At 36.5% G+C, this 18,391-nt stretch overlaps 1 protein-coding gene and 1 long non-coding RNA gene across 22 annotated transcripts in view; both read right to left on the bottom strand.

Annotated features, from left to right (window-relative positions):
* Positions 1-18,391, bottom strand: part of ROBO2 (roundabout guidance receptor 2) — a 1,029,224-nt gene that overhangs the window by 763,631 nt on the left and 247,202 nt on the right. The window lies entirely within an intron of this gene.
* The window catches only part of LOC140685241 (uncharacterized), a 262,181-nt gene that overhangs the window by 158,720 nt on the left and 85,070 nt on the right, over positions 1-18,391 (bottom strand). Inside the window, exon 2 of the long non-coding RNA XR_012058547.1 lies at positions 1-18,391. This exon is cut by the window's left edge and continues 35,676 nt beyond it. This is a non-coding gene — a long non-coding RNA (uncharacterized lncRNA).

Raw genomic sequence — 18,391 nt, 5'->3', positions numbered from 1 at the left:
GGTGAGGAAATCCTATTTTTCCCTCCCTCTTTCCAGTGGCAGCATGGCAGTAGGACAAGCACATGATTTTGTTCATCTTTGTGCATCCTTTGGAGCAAATAAGAATTTTCAGTGAAATGAAAGACAAAAATGTCCTCGCTCCTGCCATGCGTGACAGAGGAAAGCCTCAAGTAAAGTCAGTAGAGGGTTCTGCATTGCTTCAGTAGAAGTCAGATGCCAGATGGTCTATACCAACACTCCAAAATTTTTTTTTTTTACTTATTAACAGTTTATTTTCTATGTGTATACATATATATGTAGGGGGGAAGAAAGATATTCAAAATTATGAAGTAAAGCCAATGATTTTGGATGCTGACTTTATTTTGCCTTAATATTTGCTTAAGAAAAAAAAGGCTTTGATCTTGAAAATGCTACAAGCCTAACAGATTTTACTGATTTTTTGACATTCTTTAAGTTACAGGAAATAACTCAGGGATGTAATGCTAGACTTCCAATTTTGAAAACCTTTCCAATTGTATTTGGAATTCCAAAGTTTGTTGCCCTGATTTTAAAAGACACTAAACACTAAACTCCAAGGTCTGTTCACCTTGTAGTCAGAGGGTAAAGTCAGAATCTGCTGTGGGTACTAAGCATCTATGAAGAGCAGACCACTAATTTATATGCCTAGAAATGAACAGCAATTTAAATTAAATGTAGGTACCAACTCTAGAAAATGCCTGCCCTGGATCACAAACATGAAAAAGACTCTAGGGATGCCATTAAGTGAATTGACCTCTTGTGTTCATAATTGACACTAAGTCCAAAACAGCCAACAACTATACCTTTGGAAATTTAATTTAGTAAGGACAATAGATGATGGTTTTGTTATGAACTTTTGATTATTATGAAAACACTGATTGCATGGCCTGTTTCCTTAGAAACTAACCAAAAGGTGACATATTCTGTTGACTCTCTATTATACATTCATAACATCAGCCCTCAATTCTATGTCATAAAGAATTTATGTAGGACATTAATCATGCAAAACCATTAAATTGTTATCTCATTTCAGTGATAATTGTTTACTGCAGTAAATGGCTCATGTTTTGTTCCAATGGTTGGACTGTGACTAAAGTGTATCCTCAGAGCAGTGTTGGAAAAGATGAACTTCTTCAGAGAAAAGGAGTTGTGAAAGTAAGGGAGCATTTTATGACTATGTATGAGAAAATATGACTTATAAAAACTTGGTAATTCCATCACCAAGTGGATCAAATGAAGCAGTGGCAATAAGAAACCTGACCTGTTCACAGCTATGGGCATCTGATCAAGAGTTCTAGGCAGAGGCTTTTGCAAAATCCTCATGTTAATAATGCACCTGGCCTCTTTCCCAAAACATAATGAAGAGAGTATGATTTTTTTTTCCTTTTTATAATTGTTTAAAAAAATGTCAGCTGGATGTAATAAAAATTAATTATGAAATATACCTGCAATTTTAAAGAAAACACAGACTGAAAACTAAAAGCCAAGCATCTACAAAAGGGAATGTTCATGAAAAAAACAGCAAACCTGCCCCACAGCATAACTCAGCTAATCAGTTATGCTGTGCAACACAATGATTTGTCACCTGCTTTTAAATTTCCCTATTGACTCCTGTGCAGAATAAGAATGGAATCAATTTAAAGCAGTCCTTTATTCCCATGGGTGCCATCACTAATGCTGCTGTCTGTTACTGCTTTCTAAATGGAACCCAATGATATATTTTTCTGTAGCAAAGTGTCTACTTTATGAGCATAATAAATAGCAATGGGCCTTTAATGACAACTTTAGCTTTGGCCATTATAGTACATTTTAAATGCTTAAAAACACTAATGGGAGCTATCCAGTGTTAATTATACTTAAGATATGAGTGCTGTACACAAGAACTACTGCAACATTAAGTAAAACACTCCTGCTAATCCTAATTATAGCCTGTATAGAAGAGATAAGAAAAATCAAGTGTTCCTTTACAGCAAGTTCCTAAAATAGCAGAGACAGGAAGGACAAATGGGCTGGAAAAGCACTGGAAGCACCTTCTAGTGTAGGACGTGATCTTTATTTACACCACTTCTAGAAGCAGCTGCTTGCCCAGGTTCTGCTGCTCTGGACTCTCCCTGCCATCAAGCCTGTGCAGGGCTAATCTGTGCCCTGCTGGAGCCAGCTGGGCTCTGTATAAACCTCAACTAACACAGCCATTAATCTCAAAGAGCAGGCTGCAGGCTTCAAGGAAACAGGGATGAAGGGCAAGCTGAACAGACCAGTCTGCAATCACCTTGACTAACTCTGTTTAACTCAGATGCCTGAGTTAAACAGAAGGATGTTCGTGGGCTAGATTTCCAGAATTGAGGCAGATTTTCCATTTTCCTCCACAGAAAGAATAAGATGACTATTCTTCACTTTAGACAACTCAATAATATGCCTAAAACTGAGTAAGGGATTAACTAGGACTAACAGCTAGCAAAAAAATAGTGCTCACATCTTATCTGAATGTTTAAACACAGAGAATCTCTCACTGACTCACAAAAGTCAAGGACTGCATATCTTGACTTTTTGAAGCATGTCAGAAGGGGCAGAGAAGGAGCAGAAAACAGAAAAATTCTTAGAAAGTTAAATTAATTCCGATAAAGTCCACAAATACTTCAGTCTTGAGCTCTAGTCCTAATATTGTTCAAATTACAATGTCTGTATGATGCCACTGCTCTTTGCTTGTCTTTGCTTATGGCAAATGATATAGCTATACTGAGAAAATCATAAACCCTCTCAAAAGGTCATGGACATCTAACAGAAATAATTGAAATGCACAGAAAAGGAACAAGTTCAATCAAAGAGATTGTAATGTATTGTTTCTTAATTCCACAAAGATCAGTTTGATGACTTAGTGTTTTATTACACTCATTTCCAGCCAGTTGAGGACTGAGTTGGCATCAAAAAGAACACAACAAACACATAGAAACTTATCCTTAAAATACTCTGCGCCTTCAGCTGCTTTACAAATTTGCAAATTAGCCAGGACAGAAAGTGACAAGAGACTTCAGCATACTAATGAATTCCTGACTGGGACAGGAGCAAAACCTAACCAGTCTCACATCTTTATCACTCAAAAATCACTCCTTTTCTGTTCAAACTTTTGGTAACAGTTCTATCTTGTTTGCTATGTCCATACTCAGCACTTAGAGTTATTTTTAAGATAACAGTCCCTGTTAGTCTTCTTGTTTTACAAAATGTCCCTGAATTTATGAGCAGCTCAGACACCAGGATAACCTGGGACTTAGGTTTCAAAATTAAAAGAGTAAATAACAATCTTCTAAAAGCAACCATGTTGCTTGGAGCTAGGTCAGTCAGGTTTTTATGGCTACAGATAAATGCTTTATCTACAAGTTTGCCAGCACTCGCTTGAAGGTAAATTACTGAAGAAGTCTTAAATTTAACTTCAAATAAGTATACATTAAAAACAAATTTTAAAAGCAATGAAAATGTGTCTGCAACTGGTGATATCTAATTACTGCAGATATAGATTGTGGTTTCCTGTTCTGTAGATTTTTATTTCTCCTACTGTTCCCACTCTGCCACTTCAGAGCCATGGGAATGTCTCCAACATGATGCTTTTCAAGGGAAATACAAGCAGAGCCTAAGAGAACAATGGTCATGTGCTGAGGTAGCATCTAACAGGTTCAAGGCTGCAAGACAAATTCACATATGCAGCCCCCACAGGCAGAGTCATGACAGACCAGTAAAACAATGTGCAACAGGAAAGCAGCAGCTCTCAGGAGGGCAAAGAGACAATCCAGACAGACACGTGTTCTTGTTCTCAACCTGGACAATGTCAATCACTGTTCTGACCTCCTGGGTTAAAGCATTGGAAGTCTTACAGAGGATTTGATGCTGCTTTCATTTAAAGATTTGAGTACAGTTTGAATGAGCCTGCTGGAGACAGAAAGTGCTAAAACATGTTATTATTATTATCATAATAATAATAATAATAATAATAATAATAATAATAATAATAATAATAATAATAATAATAATAATAATAATAATAATAAAAAAATAATGTTCCAGTATCTTGCAAAGATTGTATAGCATCAGCCTTGATTTAAAACTTAAAAACATTGCATCTGTTTAGCATCTTCCAGATTTCTTCACACTCAGCATTCAAAAGAAGTGTCCTTTGAAGAATCCTTATCAACTCAAACATCAGTCTCTCATAAACTTCAAAACTATAAAAGCTGTTCTTCCTTTGCCATCTTTATGATCTATTTGTTAAATATACTATCTTCCTCTTCAGATGGTAACAGATTTTCTTTTAGGGGTTGAGCTATAGCACAGAAAAAGGTGAAAATGTTTTGACCATTGAAATTTGATATTTCACACTGCCTTGATAAAATGTCAGAAATCATCCTCATAATTTGTAATCTATCGAGGACTATTTTTGTAAAGCCTTTATGGCATGCAGTTTGTTACTGGTCTAGTAATTTCTTTGGTACTATTTCTACAAGCCCGTCAATATTTATTTCACCATGGTTAGGTAGCTCTTCTTATAAATATGGAAAACATATGTCCATTCCCTAAATCGACACTGACAATCCATAATATTTAAATAGAATTAACGTCATCCCTTTTCAGTGCAGAGTATATTCAGTGAGCCTGCTGCAGAATGCACAGGATTCAGGATAATTAGCATATGAAGCTACTCTTGCCATTTCGCTCCTCTATTTATATTAGAACTCATTACCGTGCCATCATATTTCAGAAGTAGTGATGCAGAATTTGGATTTGACAGTGATTCAGAAATGAGCCAGCCAGAAAATTACCTGTGGGGACTCACAGACCTTTTTATAATACCTGCCCACATGGGCATCCCTCCAAGTAACTCCATTTTTGTGTCACTCCAGGGTGCTGCCCATGAGTGCCAGCTGATCTGTATTGCAAATGGTACAAATTGTTTCATTCATAAGAGACAGAATTCATCCCAACAGAGTCAAAGGAGTCAAGGGAGCTGGGGCAGTCCTAGCCACCACCTGTAGCCTTGCCTAGCTCATCAGGGCTGTGTTATAAAACAGGGACTGGGCTTGCTGGACCCTGTTGCCCAGAGCCCCTGGATTTATGCCCTTGTCTGCAGATGTTGGTAGGTCCAAACAGTGCTGGTAAATCAAGGTAACAAACCAAAACATGGAGTGCCTTCAGAAGTTTTAGATGTAAGACAAAAATTCTTTACGATGAGAGTGGTGGGACACAGGCACAGGTTGCCCAGAGAAACTGTGGGTGCTGCATCCCTGGAAGTGTTCAAGGCCAGGTTGGGTGGAGTTCTGAATAACCTCGTCTAGTGAAAGGTGTCCCTGTTCACAGCAGGGGGGTTGGAACAAGATGATTTTAAAGGTCCTTCCAACCCAAAACATCCTGTGATTCTGTGATGCCAAGTTACAGCTGCTGGACTGCAGATTCAGCAGTTATTTGTCGCACTGTGGATGTTTACATGTACACAGTAAACTTCTGGGCATAATCCTAAATTAGAAGGTTCCTGCTATCCAAGGTTAGTCTTGTTCCATTCTCAGTTTGGGTTTGTAATTATTCATCCTTTTAGTTGTGTCTAACCATATACAGTGATGAACACTAAGCTGAATAATGAATATTTATACCCCAACTTGCACACACACACATGCATTCTGGAGGATTATTTCTGTACAGATCACTTCAGATTGTGAATTAGCACAACTGAAGGAGGGGAGAACTTTCTCATCTGGAAGTGCTGTGGTGCACCTCCAAAGGGAAAGGATTCTGGCTTTTAAACCAGAGAAAATGTCTATTCAATCAGAACCTTCACAGAAGGATGCCAAGAAAATGAGGGAGGCAGAAGCTACCAGGGGATTAAGAGAAGAGAGAAAGTTTCTTGTAACACTGTAGATGATGGAGAAAGTAGACTTGAAGTTTCTGAAAAATAAGACTTCTGCCTACTGCTTTTTTAGACTAAGATCACAGTAACAGGGTTCATTACAAGTTTCTTGGGGTAAAGAAGGGTCACAATCAGTCCTAGATTCTGTTTTCAGTTTGCTTGATAGGATGGCTGAGAAACAGTAACATGTAGGGCCTTACTTAATAATAACTCATTGAAACAGGCAGAAATATAATAGTTATATCCGCCACTGCCTGATTTTGGTGTCACTATCCTGGGGGAAAAAAAATCCACTTTCTATATTTTGTCCTACTTCATATACTTATTACCACAGCATTGGAGTCTTGGTAACACTTGATCCCACACACAAGCTGTTAAGATCTACTGCTAGCACAGTTCAAGCATGTCCTTCCCAAAGAAGCCATTTCCTTTGAAATATATAAGATATGATCTCAAATTGTATATAAGCAGTTCAATTATGTTGGCCATTTTCAGGCACACATGTCTTTTCTAGGATAACTCCTCTGCTGAAATGGTGAAGCATTTATAGCTTGGGATGGAGCTGCTGAAGAGATGTACCTACAATGCAGGTCAACAGAGGACTTCACTCTTCAGTGCCATCACTGTTGCAAGGACTGTATTTACTTTACAATTTCATGAAAATAATGGACTGAGACTTTTTTTGTCTGCTAAAACTTCTGTGAGAAAAGTATAATTACACCTATGAGGTGTTCAGTGCTCTCAGTGTCTTTATCTGTCCGAGTCAACTGCAGTTTCTGGCATTGAGCACTTTCAAGAATTTCATAGCATCTTACGATACTCATTCTGCACAAACAAATCTCAGGCTAAAGTCTTCCCCAAACACACAGAGCATCTCTTATCCCCATCATCTTCTCCTGACCAGTGACACTCTTGTGCTCAGTATATGTGATTTGAAATATCAGAGAAGTCAGTTTGAGAATTTGCAAATTTCATTTAAATGAAAATCCTAGAATGAATTATTACACGGCAGGGAAACATTCACTGGAATAACCACCTCTCTCTCTCCATTTCAGACCTAGATTTTATCCTAAATTGTGTCTTTTTTCATGCCAAGGATGCACATAGCTCTATGGATTGCAATTAGTGAATAAGGATTTTTGTTAATAGAGATTACCTCAGAGTCAGTGACATTTTAAGAGCCATGGAAAAAAGAAAAAGTTAGACTATCTTCCCTAATTATCATATGGCTACTGGCAAAGGCAATAGCAAATAAAAAATACATAATTTATTTTAAAAAACCACTTTAATAATAATAAACAACCCTCCTCTGAAGGGATCATGTTAAGGCACATTTTAAATCTCTGCTTTTTATTCTAGGATACTGTAGATCACTATAGACTTTTTCACTATATAGTATCAGAGAAATATGTCAGAGTCTCTCGTCCTGGAACACAGTGCCAAGAAAAAAGTATGAAGTCCATATTTTTATGGGTTTACACTTTTCTAGCCAGTAGGTTTCCCAATAAGGTTGGTCTTTTGTGTTTACAATTAATTGGTACAGAAGTTTTTTGCATTTCTGACTATTAAAGGCACTATTCTCTTGCTTGTGTGGCCTAACCTTGAACAACTTTGAGGTACTTTATATCAAAATACTACTGTGTCTACACCAAATTTAGCTCCCAAAATAGGGTAGATGAGGACAGAATTCTGGACCCAAGACACAAAATTTAATAACACTTAATGCTCACATTTAAATTTTTTTTATAAAGAATAAAAAAGATTACTCATCCGCATAACAAGAATATGACAGACAAGAGTAGCACATATTACACATTAGTACAATACACTATTGCTAATGCATTGAATGTATGCTTGACTATGATGTGAACACTTGAGTAATAGTTTATCAAATTATACATTAAGATTTTTACTAAACCTTTAAAATGATTGATTACTACACTTTTGAAATATATTGCATACAAAGTTTTGAAATTGTTAGGTATAGAAGTGTGAGCACAAATTAAATTCACAAAAAAAAATCAATAAGGAATATTTTCATATGCATGAAATCAATCAAAATGTCCACCTTTTCAATGTTGTAAGGGGGAAAAAAGGAGTATTGATTTACCATTGTAACCTTTCATAATCATAAATCAGGATCAAAGAATGGCTGATACTGGATGGGACCTCTGAAGGTCATCTCATCCAACTCCCCCTGCTCAAGCAGGGCCACCTATATCCCAGCATCAACGTCTCCAAGGATGGAGACACCACAGCCTGTCTAGGCAAGCTGTGCCAGCTCTTGGTCACAGTGAAGAAGTGTTTGCTTGGGCTCAGAAGGAACCTCCTGTGTTTTGGTTTGTGCCACTGGTTCGGGTCCTGCCACTGGACAGCTCCTGGCTCCATCCTCTCTCCACATTCCCTTCACATATTTACACACATGAATAGGTTCTACCCTGATTCATCTCTACCCCAGGCTGAGCAGTCCCAGCTCTCACCCTTTCCTCATAGGATGGAGATGATCCAGTCTTTAAATCCATGCCTATGGAAAGCACGATGTCCTTGCCTATTCACATTTCCATCTGCATTACAAGGAACTGGCTGATTGACAAATTTGTTTACAAGGATGAAGCCGTAATAAAGTCATTCTTTACAAAGTAGTTGGACCTGCTCCTTTTTACTCAAAAAGATAATTGCAAGGCCTGATAATTAATTGTTATTTCTATTCATATAAATGGAAATTGCTAGGGTGGTTTTTTCTACTTTTTATAGTTTTAAAAGTGGAATGTGGACAACCTCGTGTCTGAGAGAGATCACAAGCATAAACTTGCCAAAGCTCTCATATTGTCTAACACACTTTTTGTGTTCCAGCTAGGCTGATTGAATTTTTCTCTGTTGGCACCAGGAAGGAAACACCACGTCCAAAGAGCAATACCAGCTTTCAAAGATTTGCTCAATTACCCTTTCAACACTCTTAAATATCTGAAATTTGTATTTTTTAACAAAGATCATAGATGATAAGCTTGAATTGTTATACTGTTTATTCATTCAGAGTTACATAGTTAATGAATTTGGTTTTTTATCTAGTCCCATCATGTGTCCCCAAAGGGAACTAATTGTTTTATTCCATGGCAGGTATTTATTCACTGCTTGCTATATGTTTGTTGTAGTTTTGGTTCTGCTTTCCTTCTGTTTCATTACATTTTCCAATGTTGTGTCTCATTGAAAATACTGACTGAACTCCTGAGCAGAAAGTGATGGAGCCATTGAGAGCCTCAAGGCTAAAGCTGATAAATAGAGGTACCACAAAAACAAGCTATCTGAATTTTGGTTATGAGGAACACTTGAAACAGAAGATATTGGTCTTAATTAAATGCTCATAAATATCATTAAATACAGACAGCCTTTTCAGGAAAATAAAAATAAGCATTTTTTTAATGTCAGCTCCCTGATTGAAATAGATCTACATCTTTTCTTTTTTTATATTTTAACATCCTATTTCCTCCCTAGGGTGTTTTTTTTTTTGTTTTTTTTCCCTAAAGCTGTGTTGAAATAGCCATACTGGTAAATTGAATAGATTCAAGGCATTTCTGTGCTAGGAAGGATATTTAACATGGCAAGACTTTTCCTTGTTTTATAGTTTTAACAGGTTCCGTTCACCAAAGCATAACAAGTGAAAATAAGGAGGCTGTATTGCCACTGGGCAGCATATTTGACCTCTGAAGGCACTATGAGAGTACAGCTGCCCTAGTCTGTGTTCTGAGAAATCCCTTCCAAAAATCCAGGGATAGGCTGGATTGCTTATCTACTTAAATTCCTGACTCATCTCTTACTTTAAAATAAATAATGGGATTTTTGCTCATAAGTGATTAAGAAATGTTTGAAAATAATTGGAAACCCTGAAATTTGCTGGTTTTTTTTTTTGTTGTTGTTGTTGTTTTTTAATATAATTTGTACACTGGTACCTTGCATTTCATACGGTGGATGCATTTTTCCTTTTATTTTTAATTGCATGTGCAGGAGGAAAACCAGGTTTTTTTGCTTCTTATTTCAGGTCACCTCTGGGAAGTACAGCTATTGGACAGTTTGGCCAACTATTGAATTGAGTTAAATTTCTATATCTACAGCTTATTCATATAAAATCAGGCATGACTGCAAAAAGTAATTGACTATCACAGGCTCTCCAGAGGAGTGGTCACGGTCCCAGGCCTGACACAGTTCAAAAACTGTTTGGGCAATTCTCTCAGGAGTGTGGTGGGATTCTTGAGGTGTCCTGTGCAGGGCCAGGAGTTGGACTTTCATGATCCCATTCAGAATACTCTAGAATTCTATATGTTCCTATAGTAAAACAGTCTTTAATCTATGCAGGGAAAGAAGCTTTGCCAAAGGCATTTTTTTTCAAAACAACTTTTGTAAAGCTTATCTATATGGGCACAGAGCCATGACAGTAAAACTCACTGTGACTGCCAGACCGTGCAAACAGCACTGCAATCATTCTTACATTCCAACAGTTCTGTTTGCTCCATGAACTCTGCTAAAAATTTACAGTTGTGGTGGACAATGGATGGATGGATGGATGGATGGATGGATGGATGGATGGATGGATGGATGGATGGATGATAAGTCTGGATGGACAGCTAGTGGCTAATGGATAATACTCATCTGTAATGGGGCTTAGACAGCATTTAAATAAATCTGTAGTATGCAGAACCTGCCCCTTCCTGAAGGAAGAGAAGAAAACAATCCAGTGGCACATTGTCATAAGTCCATTGAGGTGGAACTGAATGGAATGGTATAACCATCATGCACTGGGCAGACTGTGACAGGTTACAGACAGTTGATAAAATGAAATTTTAAATAAAGGAGCAACCTTGTTCTACTGTATCCTGTAATTAAAGCCATTAGGCAAAGGAAAGACCATTTTGATTTCAACCTTTATGATTCTGGAATGTATCTCTTCACTGTCCAGATAAAATGTAATGTGTTATATATTTCACTATGACAAAATATAATTGATGTCACGAGCAGTTTTAAATTATTGCTTGTATAATGTATGCTTTCAGCAGAAGTGTATTTATTATTGCAAAATTTCTGAAACTTGTTCTAAATTACTATGAAAAGCACCAGAGTGGAGGAAAAAGATTTGTCAATGACAGGACCAGTTATTTGAAAGATTTTAACTTTCAAGTCAATTTCACAATACTTTCAGCTCCTATCTTCTTTTTCTTAGGGGAAGGGGAATAAAAGGAATAAGGGAAGAGAAATACCTATTACATTTATGAAACTAGATAAAAGCAGCAAAAAGCAGAATGTTTTATGTAATAGCAATAAAAATTTAGAAGCGTGTAATTTCATGAAAACAGCATCTGTAAAAAAAGAGTAAGATGTAGAGAAGATTTCCATCACCAATACCAACATAAAAAAAAAAATCAAGTCTCTTCCAAACTAATTAGACAATGTTATCTTTCACATTCATAGATGTGTCTGGCAATGATGCATTATGGCTCAGGCTTAAGCACTGGATCATTAACTGAGCAGAAATGTTACATGCATTTGTGTATACAAGATTAAATGCTATACATTCCTGCAACGTTCCATGTTCTATTATATCATTTGAGCCACTCTTTTATCTCTCTGTCACTTTCAATGAGCTGTAAATTTGATAGCATGTTTACAGATATTTTTCATTCACTGACTAAACTATCAAAAGCCTGTGTGATGATTGTATCATTTTCTTGGCCCCTTAGGATTAGAATGTGCACTGTGCAATGGTCTAAAATGCATTTGCATGGAATGCCTACTCAACATATTCTGCACAGCTCTTTGGTCTCCCTTAGAAAGACATCCCCATACCTCCCAGACTGGTTGCTCTTGATTACAACAAATAAAATAAGACAGAAATCCATCAATCCCACATGAAACAATATTTAAGATCAGGCTAAACTGTATGTACTTATGTACTTATGAAAGTACATAAGAGGAAAGAGGTAAAAAAGATAAAATGAAAAAGCTTTTATTAAAAAGCTCCTAAATGCTCTAAGAAGTAAAGTGGGCATTTTAGAGATGATTTTCTGCCTATGCTATCCAGAGTCATCACCGGAGTAGATCTCACAATCTAGCGAATTAATAGCTGTAATGGTGTATAACAGTACTACAGAATGTGGATATTCACCTTAAAAGAAGAAAAGAATCATAGACTATACAATGTTCTACAAAATCAAATTACAAATATTTACAAAACACAGAATGGAAGGATGTTTTGCCACAAATTTTAATATTTTGCTGACTCCTGAGCAACTCAGAAATGCAAAGCAACACCAAACAGCTATACAGAGAGCAAATTATTGCCTGTGAGACTGAGATTGTTCTACTGAGCAGCCTGGTCTATTGCATGGTGACCTTCCCCATAGCATAGGGTTGGAACTGGATGATCTTTATGGTTGCTTCAAACCCAAGTGCTTCTATGGTTTTATGGAGATCCTATTACCAACACTTTTTTACTTTGTCCTAGGATATCCTGTGGTGATGATACCAAACACATCTAGGTTCACACTTCAGTGCCTCTGCAGTAAGGAACAGTAATGCCAAATGAAGAATTAAATTATTTTCCCAGGTCTCAGAAAAGCTACTTCCTAGGCTAGCCAAAACAATTAGAGCCTTGAGAGGCAAATCACCATTTTCAGACACTATTACAGGAAACAAAGTACTTTTCTGCACAGATCACCTCTCTTCCCACTAGTGACTGATTACAGGACCAACCACAGCAATTCATTATCTAAAAAACAGAAAACAGAGGGGTATTTAAAGTACTTTAAGCTGTCTTTTTAATCAAATTTAAAGCTGGGAATTAAAGAATCAGAATTATACTACTAGGCAGATTCACAGACCACCAGAGAAGTCTCCAGAGAACACAGAGTTCACCCTTGTTCTGGCAAAAAGCAAGACAGAAGAGAGTTTAGTGACCACTGAAAAGATTTAAATGCTGAACTTATCCTACCATGTGCACTGCAGAACAATTAGAAATCTGTGAAACACTAGGGAGAACAGCAGAAAATAATATCTCTCCAGTACAGGTTCAGCAAATAAATAATAGGAAAGGTACTATTTACAGGGAATATGTTTACATTTTTATGGGTACCAAAATATAAAGCTGTTTAATGACATTCAAATTGGCTACAGAAACAAACTTCACTGCTGCCTGCACATACAATTTACTTTATCCAAGCTTCAGTTTCTCCCTCAGTGATTAAAATGCAATGTAAAGGTATGTCTGTACACATTTAAGATGGCTTCCTAACCTACTCCCCCTGCTTAAAAAAAACAAATCACTTGTTCCTTTTGCAACATTTTGAAATATTTTTTTAATTTTGAAAGAGACCTGTTAGCATTATTGAATCACTGACTCTTTGTTATAATCAATAAACTTTATAAGTTAACACCAGACAAGCAACAAAATTGGAGTTATTAAAATTTAACCCACCTAGTAGTGCTTTCTCAGATCTTACTTTCACTGGATTACCCAATTCAGACCTTGTTGGGTTTTTTGATACTAAAAGGTGTTATAAAGAATCCTACAGTCAAATAGACATATAGAATAAAATAAATTAAAATATTGTAGACCAGATTTTTGACATGTTAGACAGTGTAACCAGAATACTTTTGGCATCTGCAAATGTTGTCAAGACCACAAAATTAAGAAAAACAGCTGTTTAAAACATATCTTTTTTAGATCCCTGTAGACCAGGTAATTCTGAAGGTTTTTAGTATTAAATTATGCAAAGACACATACACAATTCATCTTATTAAGAATTCTTTGCTGATGAGGAAATTTAGTTTTCATCCCCTTAGATTCAAGACGTAGCATCAGGGAGAGAAAAAAGTAGTGAGTTTAAAGAACATGTTTTCTGCCTCACATTAAATACTTCAAAAATCAGCTAGCAGTGAAAGACAAGGTACATTTATCTTTTATCACTGCATTTCTCTGTATTTATGAGGAGATGTGGAGAAATTATGAAGGAAAAAAAAATAAAGAGTCAACTCTGAAAGTACAGACGCCACTAGGAGAAACATAGGATTTCTGCTTGTTTAATTCTTTCAGAAGTTGATGAATAAGGACAAAAAGTAGAAGACTTTTCACTGATTCCAGAGGTAACACTGATGAGAAATACAAAATCTAGTCTTGTTTTCTGTGACATAATTATGTAAAATATATAAACTTTCAGATCCCTTATAATAGTCTGTGTGTTGATCTGTCTTTTCACATTGCCACATGAGGAGTCTTGAAAATATTCCTTGCAATGTAATGCATTATGTTTTGAAGAGCATGGCTGATTTTCCATTGCCTTGTGTTACCTATGATTAAGTATGTTTAAAAGACTCCCAAATCAAGCATTTTAGAGATAAAAGTCCTAAAAGCTTAAAAGACTATAAGAGCTTGGGAAATGATAGAAAAATCAATCCAAATGATAGAGAATTCCTGGCTTGGGAATGTAAACTTTAAAGAACTCAGCTATGAGGAGATCTGTGTTTGTCCAAGGTAGGGCAGGTTGTTGTGTGAACCACAAGCCTGTTTCTGTACTCCAAAGAGAACTCGAACTAAAGTGAAGTTTGGAGTGCCCCAGTTTTCAGCTAAAGAAGTGAGGACTCAAAAGTAAATGCTCTGTCTAGATTTATCCAAGTAAATAAGTTCATGGATTTCTCACTACATTCATAATTCATTGGGATTTTACCATTGTCAGCAGTTCATTTTGAATACTCTTGCCATCTTTGAAGGACTAGCCAAACAAAATCCTCTTAACTATGAAGACAGCTGCTGTTTAATATACTTTCTAGACTAGCTAAGTGAAGCTATTTTTTTTTCCTCTATAAACTCTAATTTCCTATAACAACTTTCCTCAATTTACTCCTATACGGCTTTGGGGTTGGAAAGTTTATTAATTTTTAAAGCAGAACTTAAATACAGGGCAGATTTTCTGAGTTCACAGATCTGATGTACTGCTGCACTTTTTAAAACAATTTATGATATTTCTGACACATACACAAAGCAAGGCTGCACCTGTCATGTACTTTGCAGATTCAACATTTAGCCCTAATGATTGCCAGCTTATATTCTTAGATGGAAACACAGTACCTCCAGTTTCTGCTTCATAAATTGCTGAGTAATCTCACTGTACGTTTTCTGATTTACATATTCAAAACAACGCATGTAATCATACTTTGATTAAAACCATGAGTGTAGCACAGAAGCCAGGCTGTTCTGATTTCTACCAGACACAAATCTCTTTATAATAAACTGCAATAATACCAATATAATCCTGAATAGCAATGAACTGGCAAAAAGCAAGGAGAGAAGTTTGCAAACACCAGAGCTTTATGACTTTATTTCTATGCAACAATCAAATTTTTTTTCCCAAACAAGAAAAAGGCACAAAATGACAGGAACTAATGTTCCATATAGTGCAACTCCTTTTCTAAAGCAGTAGTCACTCAAGGCATTTAAATGTACAAATGCTATAAAGATAGCATTTAAATTGCTATCTTCCCAAATCAAAGCAGTTAAAGGCCACCCTCACTAGAAATTGCACCTACCTATTACCTTTAACAGCCTTTCCAAGACCTAGCTAAGTTTTGGGTGCACCGACCTATAAAACACGACACATAACTTCTGTAGTGTGAGGAGATAAGAAATTAAATTCCTTTTAGCTGGCAAATGTTTAAAACAGGTGAAGAAAGAAGTTGTTTTACCCTTTATTTCACTGGAATTCATTGACTCTTTTTTGTGTGGAACCAATAAGGAGGAATTTGAGCCTTTCATCTTTCATCCAACATATTTACTTCTAGTGCTCCTCTCACTGTGGTATCCATGCAGATTTCAAGTCACATTTCATCATGTACATTCCCCACTAAAAATATTATAATTCAAGGACATCGCATGTCTTTGAAAGAGCTTATTTGAGATTTACACAAAGGATTTTCAAAAGAAGACTCCTAGGTAGTTAGAATTAAATTGAAGTATTTGGGCCTGATTCAGTTTCCTGTGGATTATTTAAAGTAACATTGTTGTGCACTGCTGAATCAGTGTATGTGGGCCTTTGTGCAAATGACAATCAGCCTCATACTTAATATATATATATATATAATATATATATAATATATATATAATATATATATAATATATATATATTTAACACATCATATATAATGATGTGTTTATTACACATTGCCTTCTGACATTGTACATTTCTATGCTGAACAGAAAGACTTCCTGCTTTTAATCCTGTGCGTGAAGCGATATGTGAAGACATGAAAACCGTTTATGAAAAATTAAACAACTGCAGCTTTTCATGACAAATAACATGTTCCAGCTGAAAAGCAGGTACATGGCATGACTTTTGCTTCAGTGACATGCATTTCCAGTTCCATATGCTGCAGATGGTTGCTGAACATGCTGCTTTCTTTCAGGACATTACCTTGTTTTGACGGCAAACGTGACTTGACAGATGCCTCAGCAGAGGAATTGCATGATATCTGACCTTTTTGTGATATGTCATTTCTAGAAAGCCTTAGTGCAGGTGCTCCATCATGGGACACAAAACAGAAATACACACCAGAGAAAGACATGATTCAAAGCCTTTTATCTGGTTTCTGACTCTCCTGCATTATATTTGTTTTAGAGCATGTCATCTGCTGGCATTTGTAAAATGAGATGCCAAATCTAAGGATATAATGTTTAGGACTGAATTATCCTAAAGATTTGTATCTATTCAACTCTGGGAGGTATTCTCTTAGGTTTGTTTTTGGTTGCATAATGATTTAATTCAGGCAAAGCTGAGGCTGAGTCTCAATTACTGTGCTTCAGACAGAGATGGATAACTTTAAGCACCTTCAAAGGTCACTTCATCCTAGAGCTGTTCAAGGCCCTATCTGCCTGCTGTAAACAAAGGCAGTGAAAAGCATTTCACATCTCCAAAAGCCACAGGATGAGGCAAAGAACAGTATTACAGTGAACTATGACCACACACCTTAACCCAGGCTTAAGTTGTGAGTATACAGATAATTAAACACACACTTTAGACTACGCCTCCACTATTCACACCCTGAAGCAGGTTGTTTCTTCTTTGGGGGACATCTTTGCCTTTCTTACAGCTATGAAGAAGTCCAGGGCTAAAAGAATAAGATCCCTCTTGTTGTTAACTCAGTACACATTGGCCTAATTTCTGTTCACACCATGTATAAATTCAAGACATGGAAAAAAAGCATAATTACAGGTTTTGTTTTACCATGGAAAATAGATAATTATGGGTAATTTGTGCCTCAGTTAAGTTGAGGATAATTGGTACTCAAAGTAAGAAACACTGCCTGGAGATTATGGGGTAATCTTAAAGGAAGTTACACAATTTATTCTAGTGCACTCAATTTACTGGTTATTTGCTATACATATGCTTTGATCAAAGATTAACATATTCAAGAAAGTGTGACACACCTTTATTACATTTAGAAACACAGCTAGAGGAAAACAGTCCAAGAGATAACAGCTCTTCCAGAATTTTGAGGTCCCAATTTATTTCTTTAATCTACAAAAGTGTTAGATTAAGTGCATCACCCCAACTGTAAAAGTGCACCTGACAACAGTATAAAATAAAAGAATCTGCTGACTTAAAGCAGGCCTTATATAAACTTTCAGGTTCAGGAAGCCCACCCTACCTATCTGTAGACATGAATGTGTGTGCTTTGTAGAGTGGTCCACCAGCTCAACTCCCATGAGAAAACACAATGAAACATATGAGGAAATTGAGCCATGGGGTGGTAGCTGGCACAGAACACTTACTAGGGCTTCCAGAGCTGGCATTACAGACAGACAGACATTTCAGCTCTGGAGCAGAAATATCAGAGAAGACACACACAGATTTAGCCTACAAAAAATACCTACATAAGCATTGGAATGAGTCATAGAAAAGGAGCATTAGTCAAGCCTGTCCTGAGGGTTTAAGCTAAATTATTCAGAAATATCTCTTAGGTCAACAAAACAGAAAAGTGATTATTTCCAGCCTTTGAAAATTTGAGATGAGGAGCGAAAAATGAAAAAGGGGGGGCGGGGGGGGAAGGCATAAACTCCAATGGCTTTGTTGTAAACAGTCTGCAGAAAATACATAGTGAAAAAACCCAATATGCTTTTCTCTGACCACAATCTCATTGGTGCAAATCAAATCCTGTGAGTATGGCCTGTATTCACTTCTTTTGATAAACACTTTGTTGAAGGAAAGGCTCTTAAGCTTTTTGCAAAAAGGTGTTTATGATAGAGTCTTTTAAAGTGAGGGGTTTCATTGTTACTCAGAAGAAAAACATTTAAAATGAAAGCCTGTCATATTGGCTTTATTACAACTGTTTGTTTTTTAAAGAAAGGTTAGACCTGTATGCATTCCATGCTGTGTACTCCACTTGAACACACATTCATCTGTCTACCAGAGATGGAAGTTACTCTGTGGGAATGGCTCCCATGGGCCC

This window comes from Taeniopygia guttata, chromosome 1 (assembly GCF_048771995.1).
Source record: "Taeniopygia guttata chromosome 1, bTaeGut7.mat, whole genome shotgun sequence".
Classification (NCBI taxonomy): domain Eukaryota; kingdom Metazoa; phylum Chordata; class Aves; order Passeriformes; family Estrildidae; genus Taeniopygia; species Taeniopygia guttata.
Note: the sequence above shows the minus strand (reverse complement) of the source record. Positions and strands in the feature narration are given on the sequence as shown.